Source organism: Rhamphochromis sp. 'chilingali', assembly GCF_963969265.1.
Source record: "Rhamphochromis sp. 'chilingali' genome assembly, chromosome: 1".
Lineage (NCBI taxonomy): Eukaryota > Metazoa > Chordata > Actinopteri > Cichliformes > Cichlidae > Rhamphochromis > Rhamphochromis sp. 'chilingali'.
The window spans coordinates 46379941-46395093 of record NC_137929.1 but is presented as its reverse complement, the minus strand read 5'-3'; the positions used below and the strand labels follow the sequence as shown (position 1 = coordinate 46395093).

General features: G+C 41.0%; 1 long non-coding RNA gene across 1 annotated transcript; it reads right to left on the bottom strand.

Moving 5' to 3' along the window:
- Positions 1–6634: 6634 nt before the first annotated feature.
- Positions 6635–13952, bottom strand: LOC308395183. Its single transcript, XR_013971345.1, has 2 exons — positions 12980–13952; positions 6635–9009 (listed from the first exon to the last, which is right to left on the bottom strand). It is a non-coding gene; the product is annotated as an uncharacterized lncRNA (long non-coding RNA).
- Positions 13953–15153: the final 1201 nt, after the last annotated feature.

Below are 15153 nucleotides of genomic sequence, written 5' to 3'. Positions count from 1 at the left end.
CCCCCCGTTTCAGACTTTATAATGTGTGTGTATGGGACGGACTGTTGGAGGTTAGAGTGAGACAGCTCAACTACTAGAGTGGGAAAAGGGGGAAATTTTATGTTAAAATCTTCTCTTTAAACTGCGTGTCCGCAGTGTCTGTACAATAGTGGTGGTGATTTTATTTTTGCCACCTTTTATGAAGTACCGATGTTTCTCACTGCACTGGCTGAGCTGCTCCTCCATTAGACTCCATTCCCAGTTGCCTGTGACAGCAAACATCTTCATTTTTCTATTCAGTGAGATTTATTGTAGGGCATTGTTTTTCAACCGTTTTTGAGTCGCGGCACATTTTATAGGTTAAAAATATCCAGTGGCACACCACCTACCAAACTTGCTCCAAAATGACACATTGTACCTTCATACAGTACATATAATGGCAAGTTAGTCTCTCAGTTTGTTTATACTCACTCAGTGTGAAACCTGGGCTAGTCTAGATGAACATAAAGATGATATTCTGGCAGGAATTGAAGAAAAGCATACATGAAGTTCTTCCTTAACAGTTCTTAATCTCTCTCTGTTTTTAGTTTTTATAGCAGCCATGCTCGAAAAGCTTTGCTCACATAGATATGTTGTAGAAAATGGGAGCAATGTCAAAATGGCTCTGTTTGCAAGAATGGGGAACTCCTGGGCAGCAGTCAACCAAAAACTGTCCAAAGATAGATCAGCAAAGCTCAGCTTTAAACCACGGTGTTGTCTCAGTTCAGTTAGTTCCTCCTGCTCCTGCAAAGTCATATCCTTTCTGAAAACTGCTGCTGAGCTATATGGGCCCCTTACCCAGTCAAGGCATTCAGTGGAGACTGAGGGGAAATAATTGGACAAAAATTCAAACGTACTGCTCTGCTGTCACTTCCAACATAAATGAAGACAGAAAACTAAACAGCAGTGACGTTTGTAGGGTTACTGAAGTTGGGCTAGGTGGTATATAATGACGTGCTACGTGATCGCTAGCGACACGGCTATGTTAGCATAACATAAACAGTGAAGCTCCAGGATGAAAGCTACCATTTTTCCACTCAATAAAAGTTAACGTGAAGGTTCCTGATGGTTAGAGACAAATGCAATCGCACGGACCAAACTTCAGTCAGGAGAACAACTGACATAATCCATCCACAATATGAGATTAGGGTTATTAATATACTGCAACAACATGGGAATAGAGCAGCTGTGATAGAATACAGCATTAATGAATCAATGGTACAGAAGTGGAGGAAGCAAGAAGAATGAGTTGAGTAGTTTGATTTATCTGACTGCTTTGTTTAGCTTAATGTGTCTTATAGCTAATCCCGTGCACCTTATGTTCAGAAAAATACATATTTGACTTTTTTTATTTGGCACACTGCAGTTTAATGTTGCAAAGCACCTCTTTTAACTTCAGTGGATATTATACATGGTTATGCTCAGGATATGTCAGCCCATTTCTACTGGAAATGCCTTTTGGTTAAACTTTCAGCAAGGAATTTGCATTTGCACTGTTACATTTTTATATAGCTTTATAGCACATAAAAAAAACAGCTTCTTGCTTAAGTGAAAATGAATGGATGGTTTTTTTTTGCGCTAGTAAAGTTGTGGAGTTGTATTTTGTCTCGCATCAATTGTATTGTCAATTATATTGTTATCGCAAATTTTCAAATATATATCGTGATAAATATTTTTGGCCATATCGCCCTGCTCTACTTGTAGTAATTATTAAATTGTATTTTTGGACCAATTGTGTGCCGCGGCACAGTGGTTAGGAAACACTGTTGTAGAGCACTGCTGCAGAGCGTTGTATTGTATGGCATTATTGTGCCTCATAGAGTCAGTAACAACTAGGGCTGGGCCATATCATACCGTTCATACGGCACACTTAAAATCAATCCTTTGATTTTTCTGATAATCGACAGTGCCCCTTATAATACTGTGTGCCTTATGTATGAATTCTGGTTGTGTTTACTGACCTCAAAATGATTTTATGTGGTACACAGCGCTCGAAAATCTGTCAAATGTTTTAGTATGACTTTGCTAAGCTACGAACCCGCACCGCTTGATGGATTGTCGGAGCATTACGGCGATCGTAGGCAGGAGCCTCGCAGAGTGATACATACTGTGCTTCAACATAATATTACCGTATTGTGTGTGTATAACCTCTTTTTAAGTAAAAATAAAAAACCAAACGTACAGCTTATTGCACCAGCATGCATCTGCTCTTATATAATTATCATTAGTTTACAGCTTTAAGTGTTTAAGGTATGTGCTAACTAAAAATAAAGACAAGATAATATAAATTTTAATGAAATTTGCAGATTGTTTTGGTGAAGTTGAATAAACTCCGTCGTCTGCTCCTTGCTATTTAAAATATAACAGGACACCGGAGTATATTCTTGAGCATCTCAAACTTAAGATAATCAGTTGTCTGCTTGATGTTTATTCAGCTGTGTAAAAACGATAACTTTAATCTCAGCCAAACCGATTTACTCAGAAACAAATAAAATACTGAAAAAAAGCCAAACAAAACTGAAAGAATAATAAGAGTAATATTAAAACTAACTAGCTGCCGCCATTGTTGAAAATTGAGTACGGCCGCGCTATGAATTCTGGGACACAGCTTCTTCTTCTTCTGGGTTTAACGGCAGCTGACATCCTTGTGCATGCCAAATGTGATGGCCAAATGAAGCTTTCCGAAGCACTGAAGCTTGTATTGAAAAACGGTTCATTACTCGAAGCTTTTCAACACAGTCCTCTCCGGTGACATCTGGTGGTGAAAATTTTGAAGAGCAGCTTGAATCTGCAAAATAAAACGGACTGCTCAATCATCACTGCTCACTCAAGAGTGGAGTTCTCTCTGATATTGGGCCACCGTTCCGTTGCTTTGAACATGTAATTGGTTTTGTTTTCTCGATTGGGGGGCTGAAAAAAATGTAATGCGTATTTGCGTAATACATTTTGATCAATAAACTTTCCCTATTTAAACATGCACTATGGTGGCCTTTCTTTGCTCATAACTCCTTGATGTTGGTAAATACAATAAGTGAGCAATATATATAATATACATATGATAATGCACAGCACATTATGGAGTATGCCCCTGCTGTGGAGTCCTGCCTCCATCTACTTGTCGTTTAATCACTGGACAGCTGGACAGGTTCATACAAAATATTAGATTAGGCCAATTGTCCTATACATATTTTTGACCTAGGGGTGGGATTGATTGTGAACTGGAAAGGGAAAATGCTTAGGAAGCTGAGTACGGCTGCATCGTCACTGATTTGTAGAATCATTTTGATTCGATACAGGATCCGATTCAATTTGATTGGAATCTGGAAAGTTTTGCCTCAGTCAGAAATATTACAATTCTGATCATTTAACAGTATATATCCATAATTTCGTATCTATTAAAAGAAAGCTGACACATGTGAGACTTAATTAGAGATGTAAACAGAGAGTTATGAAACCTGCAGCTGCAGAAGCCAGCGGGGAAAAAAAGAGGCAAACACAGCGCGGACCCGACGACACACCAAAATCTGACTCTGACGCGTCGGGTCCGCGCTCTGTGTTCACGTTTGTATGCAGAATCCGTAAACCTGCTCCCAGTTACTGTTTTAGCTGTATGGTGTTTGACGACATGTTGTGAGGTTTAACCTGAGATGCTGGCGTTTCAGGCATAATAACGTTAATTTACAAATCGACACGGGATTTTAATGAATCAATATCACTTTATTCAATTTAGCATGGATTGTAATCAGAAAGGCGATAATCAAAACCCACCCCTAATCAAGAACTTGCAAAGTAAAAACATGATGAATGTAAGGTAGCCCTTTTGTTATTTACAGTTAACAAGAGGATTAGTGTTACTGTGCGCTGGCTGAGTCTGTTTCTTTTCTTAGAAATAGTTTCTCCTGCCCTGGAGAAAATCCACTTGCATGGAACAGAAGAGGCTGTGGAGTGCAGGAACTACACTGCAAGCTGGTAGATATGCAGGTATTCCTGGGTCCTGCAGACTATCACCTAAAAACAATAAACAAAATGATTTTCTAAACTGTAGCAATGTAATGTACGTATAGTGTCAAATACATTTTTGTAGTCTTCATCAGCTTTAATTCACATGGAAGTGTTCCTAAAGTCATATGCTGTAATGATATTTACATTATGAAAAAATGATTTTGGACATTTCAAGTTTTTCACTTCGGCAGATAAAATGAATTGAGCAAAATCAACTCAAAATATTCCCACACGCCAGAACATCCTCTCTTCCTCGCTGGCTCCATATCTGTCAGTGGAATGATCACCTCTTCGCTCTCTGTCACCCTCAACACACTCCGTGGATGATTCACTTCCTTATATCCGTTTGAATCAGGTACCGAAGCAGTTACGTGCGTAATGAAGCTTCGGACGTCACTGGTCACGTGACTTTTGCCAAACGAAGCAAGCCTCGACACAGTGCTTCTGAACCAGTGTGTTGTTTTTTTCGACACACGCTCCGGAGCGTCAGCTTCAAGCGGGCCATCACTACTGCGAGGCGTCGACTATTAAATTGGATTAGTCCACGATCATGACTAGTCGACTAATCTTGGCAGCCCTACTTCATATGAAGGAAAACAAATAGGTGAACACAAATGATTAAAATAAATAAGGTGCTGAATTGCTGGAAACTCCAGTCAGACAAAATGACAGGGGCCGAACAGAACATACAGACGAAAACAAAATTAGCTAAGAGAGAGAAACCCTGTAGACAGTTATAGAGTTAGGCAACCAAAATAATTATAATGTACTCACCCTCGATCCCCTCTGATTCAAACTAAAGATCCACGCGCGGAGAAGGAGGCAAGCGGGGCTTTGCAGTTGGACTAGGACTGGTAGAGACAGTGGGCTCACTGACCTCCACTCCCCAGCATGTTACTCCCGTCAATCACCACGAGGGCAAGTTATTTGTTTACAGGTGATTTATTCCAAACTGACCGACAGGATGACTTGGCGTTGTCACCGAGAGGCCAAGTAGATATACCTTGCAGAGACCAAGCTGCGTGAGCTACGAGAGCGTATATCTTTCCAATCAAGCATCAGAAACAGAAACTTGATCTGCCGGAGACCAGAGGGCGAGCAGTAAGGAAGCTCAGCACAGCCACACGATCTTTGCTTTAGCCGACTTGAAAAAAATATAAAAGTCCCCGTGGAAGATAAAAGTACGATCCACCGTGTTCTAAGCCTACTTTCTGCTCTGTGGACGATTACTTCTTCTTTATGTGTGATGGCGGTTGGCAAACAACGTTTCTGGTGCATTACCGCCACCAACTGGAACAGAACAATGAAACATGTTTTACTGTCTCGTTGAAAACAAAAGTCTAATTTCCCTGCACCATGGCTGTGTCCCACTCCAGCTATGGCGTTATTTTTGTGCCATTATTCTGAGCGCATGTTAAAAAAAATTGCAGGTGCAAGTGTTGCATTTTGAGAAGAAATTTATTTTGAGTGAAGAAAAACCTAAATTTGAGTGAACTAAATTCATTGCTGCGTGCAAAAAATGTATTTCAGTGTTTGCTATTATCCATATACACACACAATAGCAGCCCCTCTCGCTCAGTTTTTGCATTTGCGCTTGCTCGCAATGTGTTGCTCGCGCTCTCAACATTTCTGCCCGTGCACGCTCAACTTTTTCCTTTTTCCTGCAGGTTAATACTGGCAGTGTCACCATGCCAGCTGACAGTATTTCATCATCAGCCAGTGTTGTTCTTTATACATCAATATTACCAAAGTTTACCATAAGGCAGCATAGAAAGTATTTACTTCCTTTCAGGTTTTATTCAAATGTTAGTCTTTTCAGTTGTTTCCCCATTTTTTTCCAGTTTCAAAATCAAACACCAGTTTGTGAGAAGATTATCTTCTTTTTTTTAACAGGCATTGGTTTTGCATTGGCATTGGCTAATTTGCCAATTGTATGTTAAAAATGTTCGTATTTTAATATTCAAAAATGTTTTTGCCCAAAACATATGTGCACTACATGTCAGTAAAAATACTATGCAAATATTGATGTCCTTGACTGCTGAATAAACACTGACTGATTGTATCTCTTGTACTTTATCAACGCAGTATCTAAAAACTTTGCACCATAGTGGTTAAAATCTCATTCTAATAAGAGTTAAAAGCGCATTCGGTTATTAGTAGTGATGGCCCGCTTGAAGCTGACGCTCCGGAGCGTGTGTCGAAAAAAACAACACACTGGTTCAGAAGCACTGTGTCGAGGCTTGCTTCGTTTGGCAAAAGTCACGTGACCAGTGACGTCCGAAGCTTCATTACGCACGTAACTGCTTCGGTACCTGATTCAAACGGATATAAGGAAGTGAATCATCCACGGGATTCGTGGAGTGTGTTGATGGTGACAGATAGCGAAGAGGTGATCATTCCACTGACAGATATGGAGCCCGCGAGGAAGAGAGGACGTTCTTGAAGGAAATTGCCGTCCCGGGTTTCCTCCGTGGCGTGAGCGATAAGCAGAGTTTTGTCCTTTCCTTCTAAGATTCCTAATTATTTAAAGTAACACTCAGGTATGCCGTTCAGCTGGGTTAGTTACAGCGCCGGGAGCAGCTTGGGAGAACAAGGAAACACAGACTGCTTCAGGTTGCCTTCCCAAATCAACTCAAAGGTTTATTTGATACACAGCAGTTTATATAGATGAAAAAAAAGGTTCGTGTGTCAGCTTTCCCAGTTCAAACCGGTACAGACTAAATAAGGAAACGTCTTCCTGCCTTGTGAGCAAAGAAGTATCCTGTGTGTAGTTTATCAGTTCAGCTATAATTTATGATCATCCCAGCAAAATACACTCCTAGACATAAAATACAGAGTTCTTTCATTAGTGAATTCTGAAACGAACCACCTAGCCTTTAACGAGCCTTTTCCAGGAGATAAAGAAAAAGGGAGGATGGGAGTAAGGAAGTGGTCTCATCTCTGTGGTGTTTTCGACCTTGGGGTACCAGCTTGTGAGTCCTACACATTAATTCTTGGGTCACAGAGAAAGAGAAAAACAACTAGTAGATGGGCCATATTGAGTAACAGTTTTCCTGTATAAAACAATATCCTGTAAATGCTAACCGTGGTATCAAAATATCATAACAGTTCTCCCCTTTTATCATGAAATGATAACATAGTATAAAGACAGAATGTAATAACATAATATAAAGACAAATCATAACTGTAACTGGTCCTTCGAGTGAGCTTAATATCAAAAATTCCGAGAGCGTATACATGGTATCACACAACAGACAATAATCATCAAAAACATGCTGCAACGGTTACAAAGGCTACAATTAGTTTCTTCCATCTTCCAAACGTGTCCTGTAGCCACTTATGTAGCCACTGACCGTGACCTGCATTGGCAATTAGTTCTATCTGCAATGCTTCAAGTTTATTCATAGCTTGTGTGAATGAACCGTTAGGAGCGGTATTATTGGGAATGAAAGTACAGCATACATCAACGGTTACTAGACCACAGGTACCGGTCCAATTAACAGGTAAAGCTAATCTAAGGGTATTATTGCACATCCAATAAGCATGTGGGATTGCTCTAGTTAGGCGCGTGACCATGTGTGATTTAACTAACTCCCCCCCAGTCAGTGTCATTTAATACACCGTCTGGGGGAACAATGATCGATTCTCTGCTCGAACTTGAACTGTGTGTGTGTTCCTCCAGATATGATACAACTTCAGCCACAGAGACAGCTAGCCATGTCTCATTACAGCGTGCACCTGGGGAGTCAGAGAAGAATGTATAGTTATCCTTTGTATAATCTATGTGTGTGTCTGGGCCAGTTAACTTTAGTCTGCGCAGACATATCATACTAGTATTAAAATGGAGAGGGATCTGTCCTAAGGGCAGTGAGGGCTTTAACCTATTCTTAGGGCGTTTCATTGGGGCGCAGGTCCCTGCGGTGTCATTAGATAACTTCAATAATTCGCCTAATGGAGTCTCAGGGTTAGTTGGTGTGTGTGTGTGTCTAAGTAGGCAGTCGAGAGGGCTCAGAGTCAACTGTAAAGTGTCTTTAAAGAGAGCATTATCTCCGCCGATTTTCTCTAGTCCCTCAGTGAGGGGGAAACCGGATATGGGGTATCCTACTATTACCTGTTCTGGATTAGCCTTTGAACAGACATAACAGTTACTGTTTCCTAAATCACGAGCGGCTGTTCTGGCATTTTCATACCAGGCGTTAGCTCCTGTTCTAGAGGGCGCATAAGATGGTTTATTAGTGGCGTCTATGTTGCTATATACTGATTTTAGGGAGCGTGAGGAGTGCATTAAGTAGGTGTCTTGCAAAATGGAGCATGAGGTATAGTCAGCAAAATATGACCTGCAGAAATGTGAACATGGTTGCAGTTTACAATACAAAATAGCAAAGAGAAATCCTAAGGTTACTGCGATAGATGTGATAAATAACCTAAATATATAAGAAAGACAGTTCTTCAGTCGTCTCCTGGCCTGGTCCCAGGTTCGAGAGACACAGAATAAGCGTCGTATGATGACAATGGGCATTTCATTTTCTCCATTATCAGGATGAAATGAGTCTGGCTTTATCAGGTTAGACATCATGTGGTACTTTTGGCTTTCTGTTCCTGCTGGATGTTTGAGTACCTTGTTGTTGTTCTTTCAGACGTTGTGTGTTAATCAGTGATTGCGTGTGTGTATGTAACTTTTGGATCCGGGCGCTGGCTCGCCTGAGATGTCATCTACCCGTGTGTGTTTATTTGCTCTAGTTCCGGGCGCTGGCTCGCCGGAGATGTCGTCTGCTTGATCCGACGCCTGAGATGGTCCGATTGGGCTGGTCTTAACCCTGCTGGCATGAATCCACTGAGGTTGTCCGTCTGTGAGGATGCTGGTTCTTCGTCACTGCCAGTACAGTCTGGGGCTGGAACACGCGCGGCCTCCCAGAGAGTCCTTGGTTTTAGTGGCTTCTCCAACATGCATCTCCTTGTCTCCACTGGTGGAACTGTGGAGGGGAAAAGCTGAGAGAGACAAACTTTCTGATAGTTATTATTCAGTTTTTCTACCAGGTTGTGAACATCAGTGGACAATGCAATATACATCACCTTCTACTAGCGGTGCCCCTCTGGAAGCTGACCATGGTGTTGGAAATAGTCTTATTTCAAATGGAAATAATTTGGTTACTGCAGATTGAGTCATTCTAATCTCACACAGGACTTGAGTAAGTAATTTGACCCAGGTCATTAAAGTTTTAGCACACTTTTGAATTACTTCTAATGTGAATGAAGATCCTCTATCACTGTTAATCTGGTGAGGTATTCCGAATCTGGGTATTATTTCATTGCACAACTTTTGACAGACTACTTCTGCAGTTTCTTTTGATGTTGGATAAGCTTCTACTCATTTACTAAATTGATCCACTATTACCAGTAAGTACTTGATGCTTCCTTGTGCTGGCATATGTGTGAAATCAATTTGTAATGTATGAAATGGAAAATCTGGTTGTGGTAAATGCTGATGTTTTGCTTTTGAGCTACCTACATTAGTTCGCGCACATGTTAGACAGGTTGCTAATATGCTTTTTACTGCATGCAATGTTTTCTCAATTACAAATCTTGATTTTATTGCCCCTATTACCCCTCTTTGTCCGACATGACTCACACAGTGAAAATGTCGGGCAAGGACTGGCATCAGGGAATATGGGAGGGCAATCAAACCCTTAAGATTTTGTATAGGCCATCTCTGTCATCTAAGGTACAGTCATTATTCTCCCAATAGGTGTAATCACATGCAGAGGCTTGCTCTTGTATGAATTTTAAATCAACATTTGTTCCTAAATAGTCTGGGAGTTTAACAAGTGACAGCTGTAGGGGCACAGATAATACTTCCTGCGGAGGTGGGAGCTGTGATGCAGCTGCAGCCTTGGCTGTCACGTCTGCTAAGGCATTACCTGTTGCTTCGTCTGTGTCAGCTGTACTGTGTCCTTTCGTTTTTACAACTGCAACGGCCGATGGTAGCTGTATAGCCTGAAAAAGTCTTTGCACAAAATCAGAATTTAGCAATTTATTTTCCATCAGCAGATCTAAATCCTCTTTGTCTCCACAATGTGCCAAAGTCATGCACAACGCCAAACGCATAGCGGCTGTCTGTGTAAATTGTCACATGCTTATCCAAATGTAGCTCACAGGCGCGTATTAAAGCCATGAGCTCTGCTTTTTGTGCTGAGTGAAATGGTAATGAGTGAGCCTCTAGTATGATGTCAGGCACTGTTACCACTGAATAGCCACAAAGAAATGAGTTGTCATTCGGCCTTGAACAGGACCCGTCCACATAAACCGTGGCTGAGTCTGGGATAGGTGTTTGCTCTAAATCTGGACGTGGTGCTGTGGATTCCTGTATACGTGTCATGCAGTCATGATCGTCAAGCCTGTCTGAGCCATCCTGTCGGTCAGAAGAACACAGCATAGGATCAATAAATGTGCTGGCGAATCAGGTGTGCTGCTCGCTTTTATAGTGAGATTTGCATATGTTGTGTAGTTATGTTTGCTAGAATGGTCGTGACCTGGTGATTGGTGTGTAGAATAGTGTCATGTGAGAGTGTGAGCTTCTCGCAGTCCCTTATCATGATAGAGCAAGCTGCTACTGCCCTCAGGCAGGCCGGCATTCCTGAACAATTCAGGCAGCACCTTTGAGTGGCGGAGGTCAGCACTCCCTTTAATGCATTGAAAGAGGCAGTCATTTCTGTGGACCACAGTATTCGAGGAGGCTTGTCTTTTTTACAACAGTCACGCAGAATGTGGTCATGAAAAGAACAGTCTGGTATCCACTGTCTGCAATAGTTCACCATGCCCAGGAAGGACAACATTTCCTTCTGTGTAGTGGGACGAGGGACAGAGGTCACAGCTTTGACCCTGTCTGCAGTCATGGAACGTTTTCCGTGAGACAGTGTGAATCCCAAATATTGAACAGAAGTCTGACAGTACTGCATTTTCTTTGCCGATGCTTTGTGGCCAGTCTTTTGGAGGTGCTGGAGAAGCATGTGTGTAGCAGTTTGACACAGTTTTTCACTTTCAGCACAGAGGAGGAGGTCATCCACATGTGGATCAGGGTGCAGCCCTGGAGGAGTGAAGCACCATTGAGAAAGCAGCAGAGCTGTCTATCATGCCTTGGGGCAAACGAGTCCAAGTGTACTGCTTATTTCTATGTGTGAATGCAAATAACGGCTGTGTGTCACAGGTACTGAGAAAAAGGAGCGGAGCATAAATCCACCACGGTAAAATGTGTATGCAAAGCATGTCAATATGCTGTGAACATCTGAAACGAGAGGTGGCAGAGGAATGTTGACTGCATTAATTTGCCTTAAGTCTTGTATGAAACGCCATACGCCAGGTTTGTTAGGCTTTGGCACAGGATTGACAGGAGTGTGGGCTTTATTGCTCCTGTAGTCAATAAATCTCCTATGATGACATCTAGAGCTGCGGCTTTTTCGGCAGAAATGGGATGTTGCTTGACATATACTGGCTTGTTGTGTTTTAATAGGTGTACGTGATAAAGTGTACAGTCAATAAATCCTATATCATTCTCACTTCTTGACCACAATGTCATATTCTGGTATTCAGCTGGCAACATAAGTGCAGAAATAGTACAGTGGATAGGATAGGTTAGATCTATGTGACGACATGGTGTAGTTATATCATAACCTATGTCTGAGTTATGTGACAAAATCACTGTTTGACCTTCACTTGTGTGAGCAGTTATCATGTTGTTGAACAGTGTGAGAGAAACAAAAGTGTGGCTCCCAGTCATGGGATTACCTGTTAGTGGCGTCTGTACACGTTTTTTTGGCACAGTGTGTGACATACAGTACCGGACAAAAAGGATGTTGAGTTCATTCTCTGCTGAGGGTCCAGCTGACACAGAGGATGTTCCTTCTCCATCATGTCGGTACATAGGGCAGAGAAAACATAAGCTGTTATCAGTGTCAGCAAACATTTCACCCTTTGTGTTAAATTAAATACACAAATTCATTTTTGCTTTGGGTGTCTGCGGCTGCTGGAAAACTGAGCTAAATTTGCACCTCTAGCTTGTCCAACAGTGCATAAAGCGTTTTATGAATACTAGGATAGATTCATCAGGCTTCTGTTTACACATAGTTACTGCATTTAAGTCAATTTTGTCTCTGGACATTGTTAGCAGGAATTTCTTTAGATTCTTAAAGAAATTGGTGATTTTGTCATTATTTACCCACAAAAACTCTGCAGTTGTGGATGCTTTATCATGCTTTGGGTCTGTTTGTTTACTACCGCGAGTGTTGGCGTGAGGACCTTTGTCATTCCGGCTTTGTTTTTCCTTTTTTCCTTTTAGATAAGTCTTTATTAAAGTTCGGGTAACAGGTATTTCTTTAGCTACCTCTAAACCTCTAGCTACGATATCGTGGCGTTTCATGTGGGTGTCTATTGTGGACACTGCCTGATGCAAAAGTTTTTCTTCATAGTCGTCTAAATTGTTTTTCATAAGTTCCTCACATTCTTCTTTCAAAAGTTTTTCTCTTTTTTTTTATGTTCTGCTAATTCTTCCTTGCGGCGTATATATTGTTTTTCCTGATCTTGTTTAAAGAGATGGCTAAGATCCGTTGCATGTGATTCAGATTTTTCGTCGCTTTCTTTTGAGCTGGTTGGATCAGAATGCTGACATTGTTTACGTGCAGCTGCTACAGCGACTATTAATTCGGTCTCATCGTAAGGGTGTGGGGCTGTAGGCTGAACGGCTGAACATGCAAGACTAGCTTTTCCTGCGGTAGGTTTATTTTCTATGCCAGAGCCTGCACTAGTTTTATTTGATGTAAAAGTATCTACACCTGGTTCCGGTCCCTTTTTCCATAGTGGTAACATTTGATGTATCACGTCGCGGCATTCTATCATATATTTTCTACAGGACTTTTTAAGCAGACTACTTTTCTTATCACAAATGATATTCAACATTTCTACTGACCTGTTTTCTGGCGATAATCGTTCGGGATAAGGCTCCAGAAATAAATTAGAATGCATTGAACTTCTTAAGTTGTAAACAAAGTCAGTCACATAAGCACTCCCGCATGTTCTGGATACGTGATCATGGACGTCTTCACCGATTCGCGGACGTAGGTTACACGTAACCGGAAATGGGAGTTGTACTGAGCCGTTATTTGAGACTTTATTTTGTATTTTATTAATTTTTGGTTTTACAGGTACTTTAGATTTTTTATCGGACCTGTCTGTGGTCTTTGAATAATTCTGACTCATGTTCAGTGATTTCCAGAGGGGTTTACACGCTAGGAGGATTTAGGTTAGTATTTTCGCTGCGGCACAGCTGAGGTCACTTTAAATTTATTGCTAGCAATTTTTTGTTTGTGTGAGCAACTCTCACTTAGCGAGCAACTTCTCGCTTAACGAGCAACTTCTCGTAAAACAACAGGCAACTTCCTGTGTCTTTCTGCTTTTAATTTACTGCTTTTAACCCTTGTATGGTAATCGGGTCTGTGAGACCCGTTTTCAGTTTTCTTTCGTTTTTTTTTTTTTTTGTTTTTTTTTTTTTAACAAAATTAAATTTAATTATTTACTAGCTTTCTGTGAGTGAGCAACTTCTCACTTTTTAACGTACGTTTCAAGACAACAGGCAACTTCCTGTGTCACTCTTTGGTGAGCAACTTCTCACTTAACGAGAAGTATTTAAGACAACAGGCAACTTCCTATGTCACTTTTTCTGAGTGAGCAACTTCTCACTTTTTAACGTACGTTTCAAGACAACAGGCAACTTCCTGTGTCCACCAACACCACACAAGGGTTAATTTACTTTATTCGGGGACTGAGGAAGTCGTCAGTGTATCTCTCTGGATCACTAAGTGAAACTTCGTCAGCATATCCCGTTTCTTTATGGATCGATCACTGAGAGAGGTATAATAGGTCTTTATATAAATATGAAAGACGCATATTTACCTTCTGTCAGTTATCCCACTTCTGACACCAAATTGAAGGAAATTGCCGTCCCGGGTTTCCTCCGTGGCGTGAGCGATAAGCAGAGTTTTGTCCTTTCCTTCTAAGATTCCTAATTATTTAAAGTAACACTCAGGTATGCCGTTCAGCTGGGTTAGTTACAGCGCCGGGAGCAGCTTGGGAGAACAAGGAAACACAGACTGCTTCAGGTTGCCTTCCCAAATCAACTCAAAGGTTTATTTGATACACAGCAGTTTATATAGATGAAAAAAAAGGTTCGTGTGTCAGCTTTCCCAGTTCAAACCGGTACAGACTAAATAAGGAAACGTCTTCCTGCCTTGTGAGCAAAGAAGTATCCTGTGTGTAGTTTATCAGTTCAGCTATAATTTATGATCATCCCAGCAAAATACACTCCTAGACATAAAATACAGAGTTCTTTCATTAGTGAATTCTGAAACGAACCACCTAGCCTTTAACGAGCCTTTTCCAGGAGATAAAGAAAAAGGGAGGATGGGAGTAAGGAAGTGGTCTCATCTCTGTGGTGTTTTCGACCTTGGGGTACCAGCTTGTGAGTCCTACACATTAATTCTTGGGTCACAGAGAAAGAGAAAAACAACTAGTAGATGGGCCATATTGAGTAACAGTTTTCCTGTATAAAACAATATCCTGTAAATGCTTACCGTGGTATCAAAATATCATAACAGTTCTGGCGTGTGGGAATATTTTGAGTTGATTTTGCTCAATTCATTTTATCTGCCGAAGTGAAAAACTTGAAATGTCCAAAATCATGTTTTCATAATGGAAATATCATTACAGCATATGACTTTAGGAACACTTCCATGTGAATTAAAGCTGATGAAGACTACAAAAATGTATTTGACACTATACGTACATGACATTGCTACACAGTTTAGAAAATCATTTTGTTTATTGTTTTTAGGTGATAGTCTGCAGGACCCAGGAATACCTGCATATCTACCAGCTTGCAGTGTGGTTCCTGCACTCCACAGCCTCTTCTGTTCCATGCAAGTGGATTTTCTCCAGGGCAGGAGAAACTATTTCTAAGAAAAGAAACAGACTCAGCCAGCGCACAGTAACACTAATCCTCTTGTTAACTGTAAATAACAAAAGGGCTACCTTACATTCATCATGTTTTTACTTTGCAAGTTCTTGATTAGGGGTGGGTTTTGATTA